Source organism: Equus asinus, chromosome 15 (genome assembly GCF_041296235.1).
Source record: "Equus asinus isolate D_3611 breed Donkey chromosome 15, EquAss-T2T_v2, whole genome shotgun sequence".
NCBI lineage: Eukaryota > Metazoa > Chordata > Mammalia > Perissodactyla > Equidae > Equus > Equus asinus.
Window position 1 is genome coordinate 2,481,754 of NC_091804.1, and position 22,806 is coordinate 2,504,559.

Here is a 22,806-nt window from a genome sequence, read left to right on the forward strand (position 1 = left end):
GCACCGTCCACTTTGCTGGTGACTCCGGAAGCTTCTTGCTTTTATCCTCTGTCAGATCACCAGACCTGGGCTGTGCGTGATATCTGGCTGACCCCGCAGTCAAGGAGCACAGGTATTGACAGTAGACTGCGTATTATCAAGGCTGGCTTTTAGGACTCAAGTAGATTTTATATATATATATATACACACACACACACATACACACATATATAGGTCAGTACATTTTAAGCGTAATTTAGGTACAATTTATACATTTTGCATTATTCAAATGAGAGGCAGTTGGTCTCCAAGACAGGCCTCTTGCTATGAAAATATGTCAGAGAAAGTGACAGAGCCACTTGAAATAATGATCAGGCAGATATTTTTGATTCAGAGAAATATGGTTTACACAGCTTCTCTCAAAGTAAACACAGTGGGATAGGCCCACCTTTGCCTACCCTCCGAGGTGTCAGGAGGCACTCAGCAGTTATTTAGAGGTGGGGGCATTTGACAGAACACTGGGGTCCTCTCAAGAGAAGAGAGTGGGAAGTCACTCTGGAAAATTTCTGTTTAGATGGTACCTGCTCCAGAACCTCTGATCTCTAGCACTCTGTAGTGCCAGGGTCTCTTGTCACCCTGGCACGAGTGGTCCAGAGGTGACACCAACCGCCTGCCCCAAACCCTCCACGTCTGGCTGACAACTCACTGGAGTTCTGTATTACACTTAAACGCAGCTCATCTCAGGGAGTTACAAAGTGGTTTTCATTGCAGATTATTATTATTATTTTTTTTCAGAATATGCTTCCAAAAGCTGCCTGCTTATGAAGGAAGAAATCCTGTTTTCCCTGGAGCCTGGCTGGCCTCTGAGCACTGTCACCACCATGACTCTGCCAAGACAACTCACCTCTGTGTTCGTGCCCCCACCATCTGGATCCTCTTTGCACTGCTCGAGGGTCCGCCCTTCCTCCTGCCCCGTGGGCCTGCAGCAGAGGGTGCGGCATCTCTGGGGTGGAAATAGCTGGGGCTAAGGTCTGGGTGTGGCCGGTCTGCCCTCTGTGGCGCCTTGGCTCCATGCTCTCTCTCAGAGCAAAGCGCCCTTCCTCCACTGCCATCACTTCCCAGTGTCACTGTCTGCCACGCCCGACATCTGCCCTGAGCATTGCCGCGTCTGAATTTTTGCTGGTGAGTTTCTCTGAGGGGTGTGAGCAGTGGGGTGGCTGGGAAGAGAGGTGGCGAGACCTTGGTAACCCCACATAGGGGCCCAATCTCCCCAGAATAAAAGCCCTAACTCAGATGCAGAGTTGCTGGAAGAGTCAAGCCCAAGTGTCACAGGACAGCTTGGGGAGGGATGCCCGGGAGAGGAGGAATCCGGTTTTCTCTGGGTGCAGGCCTCCTGACTGCGTGACTGCCCCAGAATGAGGGTGCAGAGGCTTGAAGCCAGGGCCCCTCAAGGCCCCTCCTCACTCTGGTCCTCTGAGCTTCCCTGTGTACTTTCTCTGACAAAACACTTGTGGCTGCCCTGACTCCTTTAGTGAGGTCCAGATGGAGAGAGCTCCCAGAGCCCTGCTTGTCGGAACAGGGCCCCTTGTGCACAGGGCTGAGCCCCACATCCAAACTCATCAGCTCTGCCGCTGCAAACGGAGACCAGCCTTATGTCTCCTCATCCTGGTTCAGGGCTCCTTTCACCCATGGGCGAATCATCGGCCAGAACCGAACATACGGAACAGACGGAGGAAGGGCCGCAAGTCTGCCATTTTCTTGGGGTGGAGGCTTTGGAGGGAAGGATTGAAAGCGATACAGAATGAGCTTGTGTTTGCAGAGTGGCTTCCAAGGATGCTGTCCTGTGCACAGAGCCCCAGAGGAGTGAAGTGTGGAGTTCCTCGGCCCTCACCAGGAAGCACACGCCCGCTGGAGGTGGGACCAGTTAGGGTCCAAGGCAAAAGGCAGCACCTATGAAGGGGATGAGATGGCTGGTGGGATTGGGGGGCCAGGTGTGCAAATCAGGAAGGCCGGCAGAGATCAGGCTCAGCCCTAGTCTGTCCCTGAAACAGAAACTCTTGTGTTGTCCTTGGAGGTCCCGTGGCGGGGTGGGCCCCTGGGATGTGAGATCCTGTTTCACCAGCGCCTCCCTCAGCAGTGCAGCCAAGATGGGGTTAGGGAAGGAACTATGCTTGATGGAATTCCATTCCTGCTGTACGCCATGAGTGTTTCAAACACAACATGGTGACCAAAAATTGTTCCCTTGTGGGTGGCATCAGAATCCCTGTAGGGGAGAATGTTCCTCGTTGAGGAAGTGGTAGGGTAAGGCTGAAACCACCTCGGTCCCTGTGATATATCATAAGAAACATACACCAATATTTGCTCCTCATTTCTGGCACAGAGCTCCTAAAACCCTTGGAATTTCCTGTGATAAGAGCAATAAAGATGTCTTTCGTCATGTTAATGAGGTGACTTTTGGGAAACACTTGGGGGAGGATGGGGGCTGGCTGCCAGGAGAACCAACCTTGATTAGGGGGTTGGACTTCCAGACCTCCGGGGAGCGGAAAGAGGCAGGAGGTTGCATCAGTCACCCACGACCAATGATTCAATCCATCCTGCCTGTGTAATGAAGCCTCCATATAAACCCACAAAAGGATAGGGTTTGCAGAGCTTCCAGGTTGGTGAACCTTTGGAGATTCCGAGAGAGTAGTGCTCCTGAAGAGGGCATGGAAGCTTCTAGCCCTTTCCCCAAACCTTGTCCTGTGTGTCTCTTCCATCTAGCTGTTCCTAAGTGAAATCCTGTTATAAGAAACTGGTGATCCATTAAGGAAAATGTCTCCTAGAGTTCTGTGAGCCACTCTACAAATTAATTGAATCCAAGGAGGGGGTCGTGGGAACCTCCGATCTATAGCCAGTTAGTGAGAAGCTCACATGACAATGTGGACTTGTGATTGGCATCTAAAGTGGGGGCAGTCTTGTGTTACTGAGCCCTTAACCTGTGGTGTCTGACACTATCTCCTGGTTGATGGTGTCAGAGTTGAGTTGAATTCTAGGACACCCCGCTGGAATCAGAGAATTGGTTGGATGTGTTGGAAATAACCCACACATTGGAACTGGGCACAGGATATTAGTCCCTCCCATCAGGGGCTCCGGGGGCTGCTGGTCTAAGGCTTCTGAACAAAGGAAAGGAGTCTGGGAAGGAAGAGTGTGGAGGGGCCAGGGAGATCATGGAAGGCTCCATGTTAACCTCAGGAACCTGTGCTTAAGCCTGAAAATTTTTCAGAGGTGTTTAAAAGTGCTTCCAAGGAATATAGGAATGGTCCATAAGCACATAAAGAGATGCCCCCAAATTAAGCCCTTTTAAGAGATTAGGAAAAGGTGTTCATCAACCACAGACATTGTGAGTCAGCATGCTGTGCTCTAGTGACACGTGTCCCTTCTCCTTGGAATCCTCTCATCTTGTGGGCCTTTCATTCTTTTGAGTGTTTCCTTCTGGGATTCTCTGTCGTTAGATTAGTAAACATGTCATTAATGCTCAGCCAAATCAAACAGAAGCAAAACACAAATGATGTTGCAGGATGGAACAAGGAGCGATGGTCTCTCGGGAGCAGTGGTCTCTCAGGAACCATGGTCTCTCAGGGCTGGTGGTCTCTCAGGGGCGGTGGTCTCTCGGGAGCCATGGTCTGTCAGGAGCAGTGGTCTGTCAGGAGCCGTGGTCTCTCAGGGCCGGTGGTCTCTCAGGGGCGGTGGTCTCTCGGGAGCCATGGTCTGTCAGGAGCAGTGGTCTGTCAGGAGCCGTGGTCTCTCAGGGCCGGTGGTCTCTCAGGGGCGGTGGTCTCTCGGTAGCCGTGGTCTGTCAGGAACAATGGTCTCTCAGGAGCTGTGGTCTCTCGGGAGCCGTGGTCTCTTGGGAGCCGTGGTCTCTGGAAGCAGGTCCTCCGACGGTTTGCTAGATGAGGCTTCCTCCTTCAGTGGCGGCGTGTTCTGTTCCCCTGGGCCAGGCCTCCGCAGCCTCTCCTGCCCCAGCTGCTCTAGTTCTGTGACCACTGAGGATGCATTGTCTCCTCCTGGATGGAAGTTTTCTGCTCTGATGTTTTGCACATCCTTGGGCAAGGTCAGCCTCTAAACAGGAGCATGGGCATGGGGGAGACCCTCAGCAAAGACCACCCACCTTTCTCCTGGGGGTTGAGGGGGAGCTGAGGCTCCGTGTTGTTATGGTGATAGTTGTGTTATGAAGCAAATAATGCAGCTGGAGAAACTCCATGGCGGGATGAGGTCCAGTGCCCCAGCATCCAGCGGTCACTCTGCCTGACCAGCCAGGAGCCTGGGAGGAAGTTCTTACCGAAATCCAGCTCATGGGAAGCACGTGCTGGCACCAAGTGTAAAGGAACTCTCCACATTCGTTGTGACTTTATCTAAAGTCGTATACGTGGTGGGCTGGTCTGACGCCAGCCTCAGCCTTGTGAGAAATCTAGGAAGGCAATAACCCTGGTTCACCAGGAGGTGGCTCTGCTGTGCATGCTTGGTGCCAATGGCACAGCACACGTGTGGGCCATTTTGTATTTTGAATCAAGTGTCACCAACACACAAGAATTCCCTAGAGCATAGAATAAAAGCCTCCAGTGTGCCCTGGGGAGAACACTGAGTTGGCCGTGGCTCAGCTTGGGAGGAGCGATGGGAGACCCGGGAGGAAGCAACTGCACGTGTGGCCCAGGCCTGGTCCGTGGAGGACATTCAAGGCACTCCAGATGGGGGAGCTGGCTCCCGGTCAGGAGAAATCCAGCCTTCTGCCAGCTGTGAGCATCCTAGGGTGTTGTCTGCATGTGGGGTGGCCTGGGAGGTGGGTCCGGAGGGTGTTTGTTAGTTGATTTAACATTCTTTGAGCACCCCCTGTGCTGACACATATCAAGTGCTGTCACTGCTGTGGTGGGCTCTCATCCCTGCCCACGAAGCGCTCAGGGTCTGGGCACAGAGGTAGGAGTGGCTCAAGATAGACACTCGAAAGGGCACTTCAGAGCAGGAGGACAGGTGCTGGGGTAGAGGCAAACCACGGCTGCAACAGGCACAGAAGATGCCACCCAATGCAGCCTAGGGCATCAGTGAAGGCCGCCTGGAGGAAGGGAGGTCTAAACAGCCCCAAATATAAATGGGAGTTATCGGGAAAGGATGGGACAAGAGCGTTCCCACGTAGGGAGCAGCAGAGCCTCCTCTCCAGAGGGGAGTGAGAGGAGAATGCATCTGAGCTCTGAGGGTGGTCAAGTAGTAAGAAATGATGCTTTCGTTGCTGGTTGACCACTCCCAAGGTATGGAGAACTGTGTGTGTGGTACATGGGCTATGTACGGAGTTACTATTTCGGAGAAAAAGCTATCCACTTGTAATCATGTTTACATTTTGTCTTTGAATTTCGGGAAATTCATGTTTCTCTCCATTCTGCTGGTTAATTATGCTGGAAGATGGCAGTGGGAGGCGACGGCTCTTGGCCATCGCATTTCTTGAGAGAAGCTGTGGGAGTGAAAGCGAAGGATCAGCAGATCAGGGGTCACCCTGTGAGTGCAGGTTTCCTGGATTTAAGGCACTCTCTGGGCCTCTGCCTATGCGACCTCTCTGATCTTACCTTGTCAAAGGAGATGAAGCGCGGTCTGAGGCTGGCACTCTGCCTCTTCACCTGTCAGGACTGAGGAGCAGCTGGTGCCTGGCTGACATGGGTGAGCCTGAAGCATGAGCACCGTGCAGGCTCCCTGTGAAGAGGCTTAACTGTGTGTTTTCATTTTTACTGATTAAATACCTTGGTTACAGCTGACTGTGTACATTCCCTGGGTTCCTACAGTCATCCTATCCACCCTGGCACACACACACACTCATGCACATGTGTCACTTCAGCAAAAGGTCTGGTTTGCTTTAAATGCCCAAGTATCTACAAAGAAATCCCAAGAGTGTGGGAAAGTCACATCTGTGCCTAAATCCATCATGAAGGGAAAGGAGAGCTATTTGCAGAGGTAGTCTTTCCTTCTCGGAAGGCAGTAAGGCCAGAAGCTGGGGTGCGGTCGGGAGTGGCGGGGAGTGGCTGTCTCGGGACAGTGGTTCTCAGACTCCGTGCCCATTGGAACCACCCTGAAGCTTGAAAAGTGCTGCTGCCCAGGCCACACCCCAAACTAGTAAAATCGCACTCTTCCGAGGGTGGGGCCCAGGCCTTTTCAAGTCCTCCGGGTGAGTCTGGTATCCCGTCAGCACAGAGAACTAGTGTCTTAGGAGGAGCAAAGTGGCAGAAGTGTGGCGGGCCTTCGAGCCCCACTGGCCCCGTGGCCTGGCACTGCGACTGTCCTCCATGACAACCCCATGACTTTCTGGTGTGTGGGCTCCAGGTAGGTGTTTCTCTCTGATGTGGGCAGTTGCTGCCATGGCTCATGTCCCACCTATTGCTGCTCAGAATGTCTGCATTTTCCCTGAAAGTCGTCTGACCTTCTCCTGCTGGGTCTAAACCCCTCAGGAGAGCACTTTCCTGCTCCTGTCACTGCACACAAACACAGGTTCTTCTACTTGCTGCACAGGAGGTCCGATAAAGGAAAACCCTGAAACACCAGGCTTGTGGCAAGGAAAGGGGTTTGCTATCGAACAGCAGCCAGATGAGGAGGTGGGAGTTAGAACTCGGATTCACATCTTTGAAGGGAGAAAGGTAGGGGTTTTTATCTGGGGTTTTAGGTAGGGGAGCATGTGGCCGTGTTGTTGGTGCCTTCCCACCAGCCAGTATTTGGCCTTGACGACTGAATTTCTTTTCCCTTGACTGTCTGGACTTTTCTGGTTAGTTCTCATCTTCAGCCCACGTTTGGCCTCATGAGGCTGAATCTTGACGTCTGGACCTGACTCCCTGGGAAAGAAGCTCAGTCATATACTAGGGAGGGACGGAAGGACCTGGTTAGTTTTTTTTTTTTTTTTTAAAGATTTTATTTTTTCCTTTTTCTCCCCAAAGCCCCCCGGTACATAGTTGTGTATTCTTCGTTGTGGGTTCCTCTAGTTGTGGCATGTGGGACGCTGCCTCAGCGTGGTCTGACGAGCAGTGCCATGTCCGCGCCCAGGATTCGAACCGACGAAACACTGGGCCGCCTGCAGCAGAGCGCGCGAACTTAACCACTCGGCCACGGGGCCAGCCCCCGGGACCTGGTTAGTTTTGAACAACAGTTGATTATGCTGAGGATGCACAGCTGCAGTTAGCAAAGCTCATCTCAGAGTTTTTCTCTTCTTCTAGCCCGGGGGAGATTGTTTAACTTCTTCATGCTCAGGTTCACTCCCAGAGCCTCCTTTTCTGTGCTAGGATTACAGAACTGGGCCAGGTTACTGCACCTAGACAAACGCTGAGTTGACATACCAGAGAGACCAGCTTTTGGTGGGAGACACAAGAAAATGTATTTGTTCTTCATCAAGTCACTTTCAGCTAGGCACGAGGCTTTGGTTAAAGCCAAGACTCAGGAGAGGAGACGCCGGCCAGCTTGCACCACGTCCTGCTGTGCTCCAAGCTCTTACAGGGAAAGTTAGTTCTGCTTCTGACACGGAGCATCTTTGTCTGGGCCACGTCAGCTCTGGCTCATGGAGGAAATACGGACACAAGGAGAGTTAATAAGGGGGGGAGGTGGGGACCCCTTCCACCTGCCGACCTGCTGGGGCTCACCTGAGGTTGGGAGTGAGGGGCTCTCTTGGCTCAGGTCTCGGTCTTGTGCTCATCTGAAATCCTAGCCGAGCTGGGATTGTATGGACAGGGAAATGGGCTGTGGCACCGCCTTCATTTTCCTCTTGAGCCGAGAAACACTCCAGAAGTGGGCTTGGGGGCTGGATCAGCACCACACCTGCTTCTTGCTTGCTTTGTGTGTGTGTCCTGGACAGCCCGGATGTCACATTCTCTGTGCTAGGTTGACGTCTGCCAGCCTCATGGTACGAAGACCCTAGAAGACCGCAGTGCTCACAGGGCAGCTAGTTCACATGCACATTGATTTCTGTCTCCTCTCCCTGGTACTGCCCCTCCCAGTGCCAGTGGAAGGCCAGGTTCTGTGCCCACCTACAGCAGGGGAGTTCACGTGGGGCTTGAAGACCACCTCCTTCCGGGCCTGAGTTCCTGGCAGGGCTTCTGCCAGGGGGGAGACAGGTAGAGGTAGCAGTGGCCAGAAGAAAGGGAATTATTACCTCTACCTGTCTGAGGATGGAGCTTGGGGGTGCTAAAGGCAGGTCTTGTAACAATCAAGGGTCTCAGAAGGGGAGGGGCTTATTCCCGGCTTTGGCTTGCCAAAGGCAGGCGGCTCCATCCCTGTCTACCACAGTAATCAGGGCAGCACTGGGGTGAGGCAAGAGGCACAGAACATTTAAGGAGGCGCCTACTCTCTGGGTCATGCAAATGCCAGCCCTGCACTTGCACTGCCTGGAGAGGGGGGGCCTCCTTAGCTTTTGTACCCTAGGCACTTTCTTGCCTCAGCCTAGTCCTGACCCAGACAGTAATTATGAATCTCACCCTTATCACTCAAAACTCTCCCAATTGGGAAGACAAATTTTATGGGCACCCTACTCAGAGAGGAATGGTGGCTCTGGTGTTCCTGGAGAGGATAATCCTAGGCATCTGTGTGCCAGGACTGGGAAAGATGGCCGTGTTCTAAGCTGAGACAAGAGGTACATGTGTTCAAGCATCCTTGGGAGTGCGGGTGATGAGGACGTCCGGCTGTGCTGGGCTGAAGGTCAGAGGTCTTTCACGTTTCCTGGGCCGCAGCGTGCGCCTCTAGGCTCTGCTGTGATCCCGGGGTGGTGGGCGAGCCCAGTACCAATGGAGGGGGCTTTGTTGCCAGCTGAGTGAGATGGAGGATTGGAGTCAGACTTACAAATATCCAAGAAAATAAAGACTATGCATTGGCTTGTATCTGAATCTGAATAGAAATACCTAGAAGGACAGACAGGAAACAGGTTACCCTGATGGCCTCTAAGGAAGGCAACCAGGTGGTTGGGGAGCTGAAGGGAGACTTAATTTGCACTATGTACCTTTTTGAATGTTCTACCATCGAAAGGCATCACCTACGAAAAGATAAAGGAAATTCAACTTAAAAAGAAAAGTTAAAAATATGGCTTTTTTTCACATCCACGTTTATGGGCCTAAGATGCAAACCAGTCCTATAAAGGCTGGTCCCTTCAGATGCCTCGCACGCTGCCGAGAGGGGCCGCCAGACACACTGGGAGCTCCTGCTTCCTGCTTCGTATTTGCAGACACGACACCATGCCTCAAACACAGCAAGCAGTATTCAGTCAATAGTTTAGGATGTGCTTAAATTCTATATTTAAGCTTAGATTGGGAGCTCCAATCTAAGATGAGGCAACTTTTTGTTTGTTTGAAAGAAATAACATTTAAAAAGGCAAATCATGCTACCTTTGTGGAGTCTGTGCATAAAATCTGAGTGTCTCTGCTCCTCGGTGCAGAATTCCTTAGGAGAGGGGTTGTACCTGTGGAAATCAACAAGGTGGAAACGCCTTGTTGAAAGATTCTCTCGACATCCGTTCCCCAGCCCTCCGTCTGCCAGGTGCTGCCCTAGGCAGAAGGGATGCAGCGGTGAGCGAACTCAGAGGCCCTCCCCTTGAGAGCTCATGTTAGCGTGAGGCAGGGAGCAGCGGCAGACAGTAAAGACATAAATATATTCCATGCCTTCCAAGGATTAGGGCCGGGGAGAAAGGACCGGCAGCTGGGGAAGGGTGGAGGTTCGCAGGTTTGGGCGATTACTCTTTCACATCAGGTGGTCAGAAAAGGCCTCCCGGAGGAGGAGATATTTGAGCAGGGATCTGAAGGAAGTGTTTGAGCCCGCCATGTAAATATCCGGAGAGAGCATTCCAGGCGGAGGGAACACCCTGGGCAACGTGGTGGGATTGGTGTAGGGGACAGGGACAGGGACGGGGATGAGGATCAGATGGAACAGTCAATGGGGCCAAATTACCTACTAAGAACCATGGCTTTTCCTCAGAAGGACAGATAGCACTATTGCAAGGCTCTGAGCTAGGGAGGTTTAAGAGGAGCGTCCAGGCTGCTGGGAGGAGTCTAGGCTTCTTGGAGGCGACCGGTTTTGGGGCATTGCAGGAACCCAGGCAGATGAGGATGGGGCTGGGGCCGGGTGGTCACCATGGGTGTGGTGGGAGGTGCTCAGACATCAAGAAAGAGTGGACTGGGATAGTGCCAAGCTGCAGCAGTGATGGAGTTACTGTCAAGTGAGGTGGGGAGAGATGAGGGGAGACCAGGCCAGCGAGATGGGGAGGAGTGAGGAGTGAGTCTGAGCTGCTCAGGGCACCTATGTGAGGTTGCTGAGCAAGCAGGTAGATGCTTGTGCAGAGCTTGGGGGAGACGTGGACGGAAGTACAATTTGGGAGTTGTTTCTTACAGATGGCACTTGAAGCCATGGGCTGGAGAGCTCTCCAGGGGTGGGAAAGTGGACAGAAGAGGCCTGTGAATGGAGCCTGGGGCCCCCCAATGCTGATCCTCAGACGAGACACTGGGAGTACAGGGGGGCCACCGTGCCCAGGCTCCTAGAGGTCAGATACCAGCCAGACAATGCACGCGTTCCCACCCCTCAGCTTTTCCACCTTTGGATTGTTCTGAACTGAAGGGAAGTGAGAGCAAGTCTCATGACGGGCTTGTTACGGAGCCATGTGAATCTTCTGGCCAGGACGCAGAACTGTGTCACTCTTCACCATTTCCTAGGAAAAAGAGTAGTTTTCCTAGGACAAGGGGCATTTCCATTACTTTTCAGTTTCTTTTTCTTCTGAAAGTCAGGTCATTTGTTTGTGGTTTGGAAAGCGCCCGTGTTTCCAACACGCTCAGTCATGGAGCCCCAAACTGTCATGGCCCTGGTCCCAGAGACGTAATTGGACATTAAAAACCAGCAGGGGTGCACTTCTGGGTGGGAAGTGCACTGTGCTGCCGCCAGTGCAGCAGCTCTGCCAGGGGGCCAGCGGGGGGGCCAGCTGGGAGGAGGCCCCTGGGAAGCCATGGGCAAAAGGAGCTTCTAATGTCTGCCTCAAGCACAGTGTTGGGTGTCCATGGATAGACGCTTAGGCACACTGCCCAGGCTGCTTTCCTCCCGGGCCACCAGTGTGTTCCTCCTACCCCACACTCCCTGCACATTGGCCAGAGAACATTCTCTTACTAGCTTTTTTTTTTGTGCAAATCACAGCTCACTCTGTGGGTTGGGAACAAGTTCTAGGGGAGAAATTAGATCTCAGGATCACGCTGAGATGTCATAAAAGCTCATGACAAGCATTTCCCTCACATACTTCCGAAGGCAGGAGGTCAAGTAGCTGGGTTAACACAGTAGTGTGTTTCCAGAGAGGTCCAGATTATTTGGCTGGGCTGTGTCTTACTTTCGAAATGTGAGCACTTGCTCCCCGGAGTCGGGAACAGATGGTCTCCTCAGCTAAACATAGTGTGCAGCAGGGCTTAGCAAGCTGCACTCTTTCCTGCCAAGGGCTTTCTGGAAGAGAGTGACCTGGTCACATAAGGCCACGTGTCATTGGCTGTCCATCCCCAGCCCACACTGCATTCCTTCTCATACGGGGTGAGAGAAATGGAAGTGGGTCTTCTCTTCCTCCTTCCCTTCCCACCTGCTCTAAGTTCCTGGCAGCCCTCGCCTGGGCCCAGGTCAGCGCCAGGGCATGGACAGCGCCTGACTGCTCTCAGTCTGTGGAGACAGAAGCAACCTAGAAACAAAGAACCTTCTGCACGGGAGTTAGCAGTTCTTCTTGGATGGAGGTCCATGTCTGCTCATTCCAGGGTCTTCACTGAGATGAGGCCTAGAATAAATGAAAGCCACTCAATTTCAAAAACAGAAATTGGAAGAAGTGAGATAATCTGTGGCTGCCCCTGGCTCAGGGCCCAGCATGCAGTAAGTACGTGCCCCGAAACATCAGCTCGCCTTCTTGTCAGTTACCAACCATGTCGTGAAAAATAAAACCAATCCTCCCAAAGCTGAAAATGGAGTCTGCTCAGGGTCCTGTACTTTCTAACAGCGATAATCCACAACTGAGTTATCAATGTATTTGATAATTGTGTTATCAAGGAAACATACTTTTGAATTACTAAGGCAATTCTAAGAAAATTTTTACAAGGAGTTTTTGGTTAACTAGCATTACACATGTTGTGGCCTCCTGGATTATGGTGGATGGAGTATATCTCTGTTCCCTAAAAGCGGCATACCCTCCCACTCCTTCACTCTGTGTAAATCTAGAACAGAGTCAGCTAACTCTATCTCAAAGAGCTGGGAGTAAATATTTTCAGCCTTGCAGGCCAGATGGTCTTGTCACTACTACTCAGGCATGCTGTCGTGGAGCGCCCATGGACGCCCATCAGGGAGAGGGCACGACTGTGTTCCAAAAAGAGGCTTCCAGGGGCCAGCCCATGGCCGAGTGGTTAAAGCTCTGTGTGCTCTGCTTTGGCAGCCTGGGATTTGCGGGTTTGGATCCTGGAGAGGGGACCTACTCCTCTTGTCGGCCGTGCTATGGCAGCAACCCACATACAAAGCAGAGGAGGACTGGCACAGATGTCAGCTCAGGGACAATCTTCCTCACAAAAACAAAAGCATAAAACAAAAAAGAGGCTTCCAGGGTGGACCCTGGTTTGCTGACTCCTGCTTTTAGGGAGGTGCTATCCAGCAGAAATATGAGCCACATATGTGATACCCTTTTTAGTAGCCACATTTAAGAAAAGGCAAAAAGAAAGAGGTAAAATTAATTTTAATAATATATTTTATTTAACCCAACACATCTCAAGTATTACCATTTCAACACATAGTCAATAAAAATGAGCCATTTTACATTCTTTTTCCACACGGTCTTCAACATCCGGTGTGTGTTCCACACGGACAGCACATGGCACCTTGTAAGAGCTTCGTGGATAGAACACGTGTCCGGCAGCCCCGTCCTGGACAGCGTAGCTCTAGAGAGCGTATTTCACAAACCGTGTGAAGGTCGTCCCTGCTGGCTGGGTCAGTCTCCAATCAGCTCTCTGTTCCTTTCCTCTTTTGGAAACACATTGCTCAGGTCTTCTCCACGTGAAGGGCCAGAGAGTATGATGGGTAGCGTTGCATGTGTGTGTGTGTGCACGTATGTATGTGGGTGCATGCGTGCATTTATGTGTGTGTGTGTATATATGTGTGTGAGTGTGTGCATGCCTGTGTGTGACTGTATTTAGCAGCCTCATCCTCTGTGGGAGGCAAGATTATGAGGATGCAATCCCTGTGCCCAGGGAGCCACCAGGGCCCAGGAAGTATAGTCGGAGGCACGGTGCCCGCAGGCAGAGGCGGCCACAGTGTGGCCCACAGAAGTGAGGGAGCTCGGAAGGATGGTGGGTTTTCATCATGCAGTGCGGAAAGGCTGGCAGCCATCTCAGGGCAAGGGCAAGGCACTGACGCCTCTGTGAAGGCCAGAAGCTTCTGGATGCAGCCAGGGAGGCGTGAGGACTCTGTCTGGGACCCAGTGGGAGGTTTGAGAAGGGGAGCGAGGCTTCGCTGGAGGAGTTCCGTGGAAAAGCAGATCCGGCAGCAGCCGCTGGAAGAAAGCGAGGCTGGAGCTGGGACACCTCCCGAGAGGCTCCTGCCTGTAGTAGGCGTAGAGACGACGGGGACGGGGACAGTGTGGGTCAAATGGGCATGGCGCTGTGGCCAGTGGGCTGCGGAGAAGCAGGCGGAGAGGCTGGGAGAGACAGGTGCCTGGGGAACTGTAGTGTTTTTTCCTGGAAGCTGGGCAGTTCTGAGGAAAGGGGGTGGGTGTGGGTTTGGTCCCGTGGAGAGACCGGTCTGCACAGATGTCTGGCTTCCCCTGATGTGCACCCCGTTCTTAGCCGGAGAAGGGACGAAGGGAGCAGGGAGTCATCAGCAAAGGAGTGAGGGTGGAAGCTGGGGTGGGAGGAAACTTCATAAGCAGCTCCTTTTCTTCAATGATATGGCTTCGATTTAATTTAAAGGTCACGTCAGCATCCTATTAATGAATGGAGATTAATTCCTGTCTCTTTACTTAACATCCTGACCCTTGTTATCAGGCATTTCCTCTGACATTTTCTAACATCAGGCGAATTTCTAAACTTTCTTGGGTACTCAGGAGGACTTCAAAGGCTTTTCAAGATACGGAAGTACTGAATATCCCCTTTCCTCATCCTGCAGCATGATTTAAATAGAATTGTGTCAACACATTGCATGGTGTTTTGTTTGAAGTCTGTGATGGAGACAATTTCATTCAATCTGTTGTGCTTTAGAAATGCTATAGGTCGGTCCTAGAGCACAGAAGTCATTTGGGACGTTTCCAGGCCTGCGGCTGCCAGCGAGAGGTCTTGTGATGGCCGGGAGGCCCCAGCTTTGCTGGTCTTTTCTGAATGTGTCAAATGGGGGTGAGATGTGGACCCTGTCCCTGGATTGGCACCTCTGTTCCACAGAGACAGAGGGTTGAGGCTGGTCCTTCAAGGCGGGGGTGGGAAGAGGACCTGCGAGAGGACTTTTCCTCCCTGTCCCTTAAAACAGCGAAGCATCCAGTTTTGGGTTCTATGTAAAGTGTAGTTTTGGGGAAAACAACTGACCCACAGCGTGAGATCTGATTCTTTTTTTCTTCCTAGGGAGGACACGTGATGTGGGTGGACATTATCCCAGGTGGTTGAGCCCTGCTTGACTCTCTGTTTCACCAGCCACGTCACCTGCAGGGGAGGCCACAGGTGGAGATGGCAGAGCCTCTGAAATGCTCCCCTGAATTGTTGGGTCACTGCACGGAGGACAGTGCCTGGAAGAACCATCCGGATGCGCAGCGGCCTCTGAGGGAGCAGGAGATCAACGTTCTCTGTGTTAAGTTCCTGCTATCTTGGGCTTCTTGGTTTCTGCAGCATGGCTTCCCCTAGTCCTGCCATTAACTCTGTTAAAAATGGCTTTGCCTGGCCAAAGTCCTTTCCAGCTCCATGAGCCCGGGGCATTCTAAATTTCTTTTCCACGTAGAGAGTTTTTATTATTCTTTGGCTACAAATTGAGAGGCATCTCCATGCTGTGCAAGCAACAGAATGGTACTGATGAGAGGGAGCAGAACCAAGGAAATGGAGGGACTTGCAAGGCCTGGTGGGTCAGTGCTAGCTGAAGGCAACCGAGTGTGAGGGTGGCTAGAGGGTCTTTGAGGGAGGAGCCCGCGGAGGTCTGGGCCTTACAGGGAAGCCTGGAGGCAGGTGGCAGGGGTCCGAGCACGAAGACCAGTACGCAGCAGCTCTGTGCTAGGATCCAGAAGAACGTCTCCCGGAGGGGCAGGTGTGTTCTATACATCAGAGATCCAGGGTTCCAGGCCTGGCTGCTGCTTCTCTCTCAGGACAAGAGAATGAGGGTAAAGACTAAAAGGCATCGTGGTGTTCCCAGTGGGCTAGATGCTTTACGTGTGTTCTCTCCACTTGTTACCACCTCCCTGCCAAGTAGGGAGATGATCTCTATTTCGCTTACTAGAGAAATGCAGCTTCGAGAGGTTAAATGTTTAATGTGAGTCTGATGCCAAGACCTCTGCCCTTTCCTCCACACCAAGCTGCTTGGCCAAGGAGAGACTCCTGAACAAGGCTGGAGGTGGAGCTATGCTGTCAACAAGGTGGATTTGAGGGAGCATCAGCGTGGTGTCCTGCCCAGGGGTCTTAAACTCTGGCACACTAGACCAGAAGACTTTTCCCTCCTGGGATTGTCTGGCCGGGGACTTTGGGGATGGGTGTGATACTGGGGCTGCCTTCTTCTTTATCAGTCTCCTACTGACCAGTGGCTTCAGTGCAGCAATGGGGAGCAGGCCCAGTTCACTTGTCTTCTGATCTCAGTGAAACTTCTCCTTTGCAGCAAGGGTGTAAACTACATTGATGAGTTCCAGTTGTGAGCAGTGCTGGGCTCACCAGACACCCTCTGGTGCCTCCACCCATCCTGGACTCCCTGTCTTCAGTTGCTCTAGAAGCAGCGCCTGCAGGGCACAGCTCCTCTTCAGAGGGCTGCTTCCAGGGTCCTGGCGCTGCTCTGCCTGCCAGCACAGAGCTGGAGGCTGAGCACTTCCCTTGCTTCCAGGCCGCCTATAGCCCCCAGGAAAAGCCTGACTGTGGGAATAGGACAGGCCACCTGTGCCTGGAGTCCTCACTCTGAGCTGGACTCACACCCTAGGGCGCCTTCGGGAGTGGCTTATGGCGGGGTCTGGGTGACTTCCCCTGAGTCTCTCCAGTGTTTGACTCCTCCTCCTTCCCTGTCCCATTTCTCCTCTCCTTTGCTTGTTCCCCCTGGGAGCCCTTCCTTTAATAATCATTGCCCACTGATCTTCGTCTCAGGGGCATCTTCTGGGGAACTGACGTAAGCCACACACCTCTTAAAACCATACCATGGTTTTTGACATAAAACCTGTTGTTCTGATGGAAGGATGAGATGTGTGTGGGTCCAAGGGGAGGGAGGCTAATAATTTGTATCCTTTTAACTTGAGATTCTTTAAATGTTTGACATTCATTTCATGGGAGTGGGGTGGGAAGAAATGACTCTCTTACTAATAAAAGCTGCAGCCAGAATCAGATTCACTGGAGCAGAGTCAACATTCTGAAATATCCAGCAGGGCATTCCCCTTTTTCTGTACTTCCTGTTCTCTCTTCAGTTGTCTTCAGAATTTTCTAAGCAAAATAGCCTCTCAGGAGGCTGTTTAAGGGATCAAATATAGTTGCGAAAATGAATCACTATTTTCTGATACACAGCATTGGCCACGCTTTATCTGCTGTCAGAAATTCTGAGATGATGACAGCTGCTTTCTCCAGTGACTGCGGCTCTAAAGAGAAAGATCTGGGAGAGAAATAAAATTTCTTCATATAATGATCAGGCATAACAATCTCCCAATGGCCTCATTTTAAATACATTTGAGAAAAGTACAATTTCTGAGAAAAATCTAAAGTCTTTCCCTTACCTGCCAGCAGGGTGGGCAGCTGGGGGGACCCCAGGGCATCATAGAGCAGGGCTGGGTCAGACTCTCGCTCCACCTGGAGAGTCTTCGAAAGGAGCCAGAGAGCTCGGGCGCTTGTCCTTTCCCTACACTCCGTGACCTGGAGGAGAGAGAAGAGACACTGCTGGCACCAGGGGTAGAGTGCCAGGCGGGTCATTGTGGTGGGGGAGCTGACACCCTTCACTCTTGCCCTCTGCTGGGCATATGTATTAGCTCACTGCATCCTCACAGCTGCCCTATGAGGGAGGGGCTACTATTGTGCTCACATCACAGGGAGGTTAAACGTCCTGCCCAAGATCACACAGCTAATGAATGACAGAGCTGGGATTTGAAGCCAGGCAGCCTGGCTCTGAGTCTGTGCTCTGAATAGCAACCCTGTGTGTGTGATCTGGCAAAGGGGCAGAGAGGCAAGAGCTGCCCATAGGAATGGAGGTTGCCAACCCCTTGATGGTTAGTGAATTTGCTGGTTCTTCCTCCAGCTGCTGTGACCCACACAATGCCAGACACAGTGTTTTCACTTGACAGCCAAACCACGAGCATGTCCTGGCCCGCAGGCAGGCCGCTGCCATGCAGGAGCCACCAAGGAGCTGGGGTCCACATCGGGGTGGATCTGGCAAAAGGGGGAAAGGTCACGTCTAGTAGGAACTGCAGATGACAGGCTCGGGGTGCCTTAGAGATACTCTTGACGAGGGGAAGGTTTGGGAGTGTTATGAACTGAATGTCGGTGTCCCCCCCAGATTCCTGTGTTGAAGCCCCAATCCCCAATGTGACTGCACCTGGAGGCAGGGACTTTATACAGGTAAGTGGGGTTCCACGAGATCGTAAGAGTAGGGCCTTGATCCAACAGGGTTGGTGACTTTATGAGGAGAGATCAGAGCTTGCTCTCTCTGTGCCCATGAGGATACAGCGAGAAGTGCTGTCTGCAGGCCAGGAAGGAGCTCTCGCCGGGAACTGGACGAGCCGGCGCCTTGACTCAGACTGCTGGCTTCCAGAACTGTGAGAAATAAACTTCTGTTGTTGAAGCCCCCAGTCTGTGGTATGTTGTTATGGCTGCCCAAGCAGACTAAGACAGATTTCGGTACCAAGATGTGGGGAGCTGCTGTAACAAATACCTAAATATGTGGAAGTGGCTTTGCACTGGGTAATGGTAGAGGCTGGAGGAGTTTTGAGGTGCATGCTAGAAAAAGCTTAGATTGCTGTGAAGAAACTGTGGGTAGAAATATGGATGTTAGAGGCAATTCTGGTAAGGTCTCAGAAAGAAAAGAAGAGAGCTGGAGAGAAAGACTCCATCTTCTTAGAGAACACGTAAATAATCAGGAACAGAGTGTTCGTGGAAATGTGGACATTAAGGTCATTGTGGTGAGGTCTCCAATGGAAACCAGCAGCAATGTGTAACTGGAGACCAGAGGAGAGGGGATGTCTGTTATAAAGCAGCAAAGAACTTGGCTGGAGTGTGTTCTAGTGTTTGTGGAAGACAGAACCATGATCGATGAAGCTGGATACTAAGCTGAGGAGATTTCTAAGCTAGAAGTTGGAGGTGCGGTCTGGATCCTCCTGACTGCTTGTAGTGAAATGCAAGAGAAGAGAGAGAAATGGAAAGAGTTGTTAAGCAAAAAGGAACCAGAATTTCACAATTTGAAAAATTCTCAGCCTATCCATATTGGTAAGGCGATTAGTGTGGATGTGAACCGCAAGTGTAACCAGCCACTTCAGCAAAAGCTGGGGACAGAGTTGGGATTATCCTGGCAGGGACACTGCCAGTTTGAACTAAAGGGGACAGAAAAATGGGAGGAATGAAGGAAGGCCATTGGATTTCTTTGATTCCACAGGACTGGACAATGGAGCATTTAGTCGTGAAAATGCTTCATCCTTCAAGAAAATGGCAGAATGACCCCAGAGGCAATTCAGAGATCGTCAGGACTGCCACTCTCACCACAGACCCAGGGGCAGGGCTGTTTCCTCCCTGGTTTCTGAGGGCAGGGGGCTTGCAGAGAGCTATAGGGGGTGGGGGTTGTGCCCCACTGAGCTGAAGTGGCCAAACTACCCCGCCCCAAGCCCCACAGAGCTGTGATGCTGTCACCCAGGTGGGCCTGGCAGGCAGGGCATCGAGCCAGAGAGGATTATTCTCCAGGCTTAAGATCTGATGGAATTGCCCAACCAAGTTTTGGACTTGTATGGGACCTGTCCTTCTTTCCTATTTCTCCTTTTTGAAATGCAGTCTGTCCTGTGTCTGTCCTGTCATCGCATATTGGAAGCACATAACTTGTTTTGTTCATTTGTTAGGTTCACAGCTGGAGAGGAATTTTGCCTCAGGAAGAATTATACCCTGGATCACACCATCATCTGATTTAGACAATATTTAGGGGAGACTTTGGACTTTAGAGTTGATATTGGAAAAAGATAAGGCTCATTAACTCATTGGGGTTAATAGGCCTGTTGGGATGAAATGAATGTATTTTTCATGCAAGATGAGCACAAATTTTGGTGGGCTGTTATGGATTCAATGTTTTTGTCTCTTTAAAATTCTTATGTTGCAGCCCCAACCCCGATGTGACTGTGTTTGGAGACAGGCATATATGGAGGTAGTTAAGGTGAAATGAGGTGATAAGGGTGGGGCCCTGATCTTCTAAGATTGGTGGCTTTATAAGAAGATACGCTAGAGCTCTCTCTCTCCACCATGTGAGGTCACAGCGAGAAGGCAGCAGTCTGCAAGCCAGGAAGAGAGCCCTCACCAGGAACCGAGTCAGCCAGCACCTTGAGCCTGGGTTTCTGGCCTCAGAACTGTGAACAATAAATTTCTGCCATTTAAGACACCCAGTGTGTGGTACTTTGTTATGGCAGCTGAGCAGAGTAAGATGGAGGGTCAAGGATCAGCGTGGGCTTCATGGAGGCAATAGAGTAGATCTGGGTCCCCAGATGGAATGCAGACACATGGAGAAGGCAATGGGGACTCCTGGGCTGAGGGCACCTCATGCGCCAAGGGATAGAGGGTGTACCTGAGACTCCCTGGCTCAGCCAACTTTGGTCCTGGTCTTCTCGGGGTCCCTCTGTTGCTGCCTTCCCAGGCCCGGCGAGATAAAGTGATCCATCTTGTTTGGAGAGTATGGCTGTTCTCTCTCCATGGTTTTCAACGCCAATTCGCCCAGTTTCGCAAGTGAGGACTGTCACTTGCAGGGGAAGTTTCCCCAGAACTGTGTCCCTAGCGTGCTCACTGATACTCCCCCTCTGTAGGGCTCATCTCCAGAGAAGGAGTTTTGGCATCTCTCTCAGCCTCCCTGAGGCCTTGGTTTCTACCACTGTCAAATGCGCTAATAATAGCACTAGTATCAGAAACTTCCAGAAGATTCAGTGGAAAATTGCATCAGGCACTTGGAAGGGGATGGCATATGGTAAATGCTCAAGCTCTGTGAGCTGCTGATGGTGAGGAGGATAGGAAGTGGAGATTTCCAGATCTTTCTCCAGCTTCCAGGAAAGATCTCATCTTGTTTGTTTGTTTGAGCTGGAAATGTGCAGGCACCTTTGAATGATATGAGGGATTTTTCAAGGTCCCCATCACCGCTCAGCACATGAGCCCTGCGGTTGGACAGTGCAGGTCTGAGACCTGTCTTCTGCTTGCCACCCACGTGATCTTGGAGACATTTGAACTTCTCTAAACCCTGGGTCCCTCATGGAGCTTGTGAGGTTCATCGTCCCCACTTGGGGTGTTGTCAGGGTTCATTGAGACCAAGCCCTTACTAGGTGCTTCTTGAACTTACCAATATCCCACAAACACTCTGGGGTGCCTCTTTTGAAATAAATGTACCAGTGTATTAGTCTGCTAGTGCTGCCATAACAAAGTATCACACACCGGGTGGATTGAACAACAGAAATTTATTGTCTCTCAGTTCTAGAGGCTGGAAGTCTGAGATCAAGGTGTCAGCAGGATTGATACCTTCTGAGGGCCGTGAACGAGAACCTGTTCCACGACACAAAGAAAGTTCTGGACCTGAAGGCTTTACTAGTGAATTCTACCAACCATTTAGAGAACTAACATCAGTCCTTCTTAAAATTTCCCCCAAAAATTGAAGATGTGGGAGTACTTCCTAACTCATTCTATGAGGCCAGGATTGCCCTAATATTAAAGCCAGACAAAGATACTACAAAAAAAGAAAAGTACAGACCCATATCCCTTAGGACAGAAAGTAGAATGGTGGGTGCCAGGCATAGCGGAGAGACGAGAAAGGAGAGTTGTTTTTCAATAGGTACAGAGTTTCAGATTCGCAAGATGAAAAGAATTCTGGAAATGGATGGTAGTATTGGTTTTACAACAATATGAATGTATTTAATAACACTGAATTGTACATTTAAAATGGTTAAGATGTACATTTTATGTGTATTTCACCACAGCAAAAAAAATTGGGAAGAAAAAAACCTTAAAAAGATAATTCAGTGAAGTGGATCACTTCTCTGGTTTTCTTTTTTCTTTTTTTGCAGTAACACTTGTTTACAACATTATATAAACTTCAGGTGTACATCATTATATTTGAATTTCTGTGTGGATTACATCATGTTCACACCCAAAGACTAATTACAATCCATCACCCCACACATGTGCGTGATCACCCCTTTCCCCCTTCTCCCTCCCCATTTCCCCTCTGGTCCACCAATCCAATCTCTGTCTTTATGTGATCATTTGTTGTTGTTTTTATCTTCCACTTATGAGTGAGATCATACGGTATTTGGCTTTCTCCCTCTGACTTATTTCACTTAACATAATACCCTCAATTTCCATCCATGTTGTCACAAACGGCCAGATTTTATCATTTCTTATGGCTGAGTAGTGTTCCATTGTGTATACATCCTACATCTTCTTTATCCATTCGTCCCTTGATGGGTACCTAGCTTGCTTCCAAGTCTTGACTACTGTGAATAATGCTGCAATGAACATAGGGGTGCATAGATCTTTACACATTCGTGTTTTCATGTTCTTTGGATAAATACCCAGCAGTGGAATAACTGGATTGTAAGGTAGATCTATTCTTAATTTTTTGAGAATCTCCATACTGCTTTCCATAGTGGCTGCACCAGTTTGCACTCCCACCAGCAGCGTATGAAGGTTCCCTTCCCTCCACATCCTCTCTAACACTTGTTACCTGTCTTATTAATTATAGCCCTTCTGACAAGAGTGAGGTGATATCTCACTGTAGTTTTGATTTGCATTTCCCTGATAGTTAATGATGTTGAACATCTTTTCATATGCCTGTTGGTTATCTGTATATCTTCATTGGAGAAAGGTCTGTTAAGATCTTTTGCCCGTTTTTTAATTGAGTTGTTAGTTTTTTTGTTGTTGAGATGTATGAGTTCTTTGTATATTTTGGATATTAACCCCTTATCAGATATATAGTTTGCAAATATCTTCTCCCAATTGTTAGGTTGTCTTTTCGTTTTCTTGATGGTTTCGTTTGCTGTGCAGAAGCTTTTTAGTTTGATATAGTCCCATTTACTTATTTTTTCTATTGCTTCCCTTGCCTGGTACTTGAAAATATGCTACTAAGACCGATGTTGAAGAGTGTACTAGCTATGTTTTCTTCTAGAAATTTTGTGGTTCCAGGTCTTAAATTCAAGTCTTTAATCCATTTTTAGTTAATTTTTGAGTATGGTGTAATGGTCTACTTTCATTCTTTTGCATGTGGCTGTCCAGTTTTCCCAACACCATTTATTAAAGAGACTTTCCTTTCTCCATTGTACGTTCTTGGCTCCCTTGTCAAAAATTAGCTCTCCATAGATGTGTGGGTTTATTTCTTGGCTCTTGATTCTGTTCCATTAATCTGTATTTCTGTTTTCGTGCCAGAACCATGCTGTTTCAGTTACTGTAGCTTTGCAGTATATTTTGAAATCGGGGA

The 22,806-nt window shown here is 50.3% G+C and overlaps 1 long non-coding RNA gene across 1 annotated transcript; it reads left to right on the plus strand.

The window, feature by feature from the left end:
• Positions 1–800: 800 nt before the first annotated feature.
• On the plus strand, positions 801–22,088 carry LOC139040292 (uncharacterized). The gene is made up of 3 exons (XR_011494516.1): positions 801–1,161; positions 1,799–1,893; positions 14,568–22,088. It is a non-coding gene; the product is annotated as an uncharacterized lncRNA (long non-coding RNA).
• The last annotated feature ends 718 nt before the right edge of the window (positions 22,089–22,806 follow it).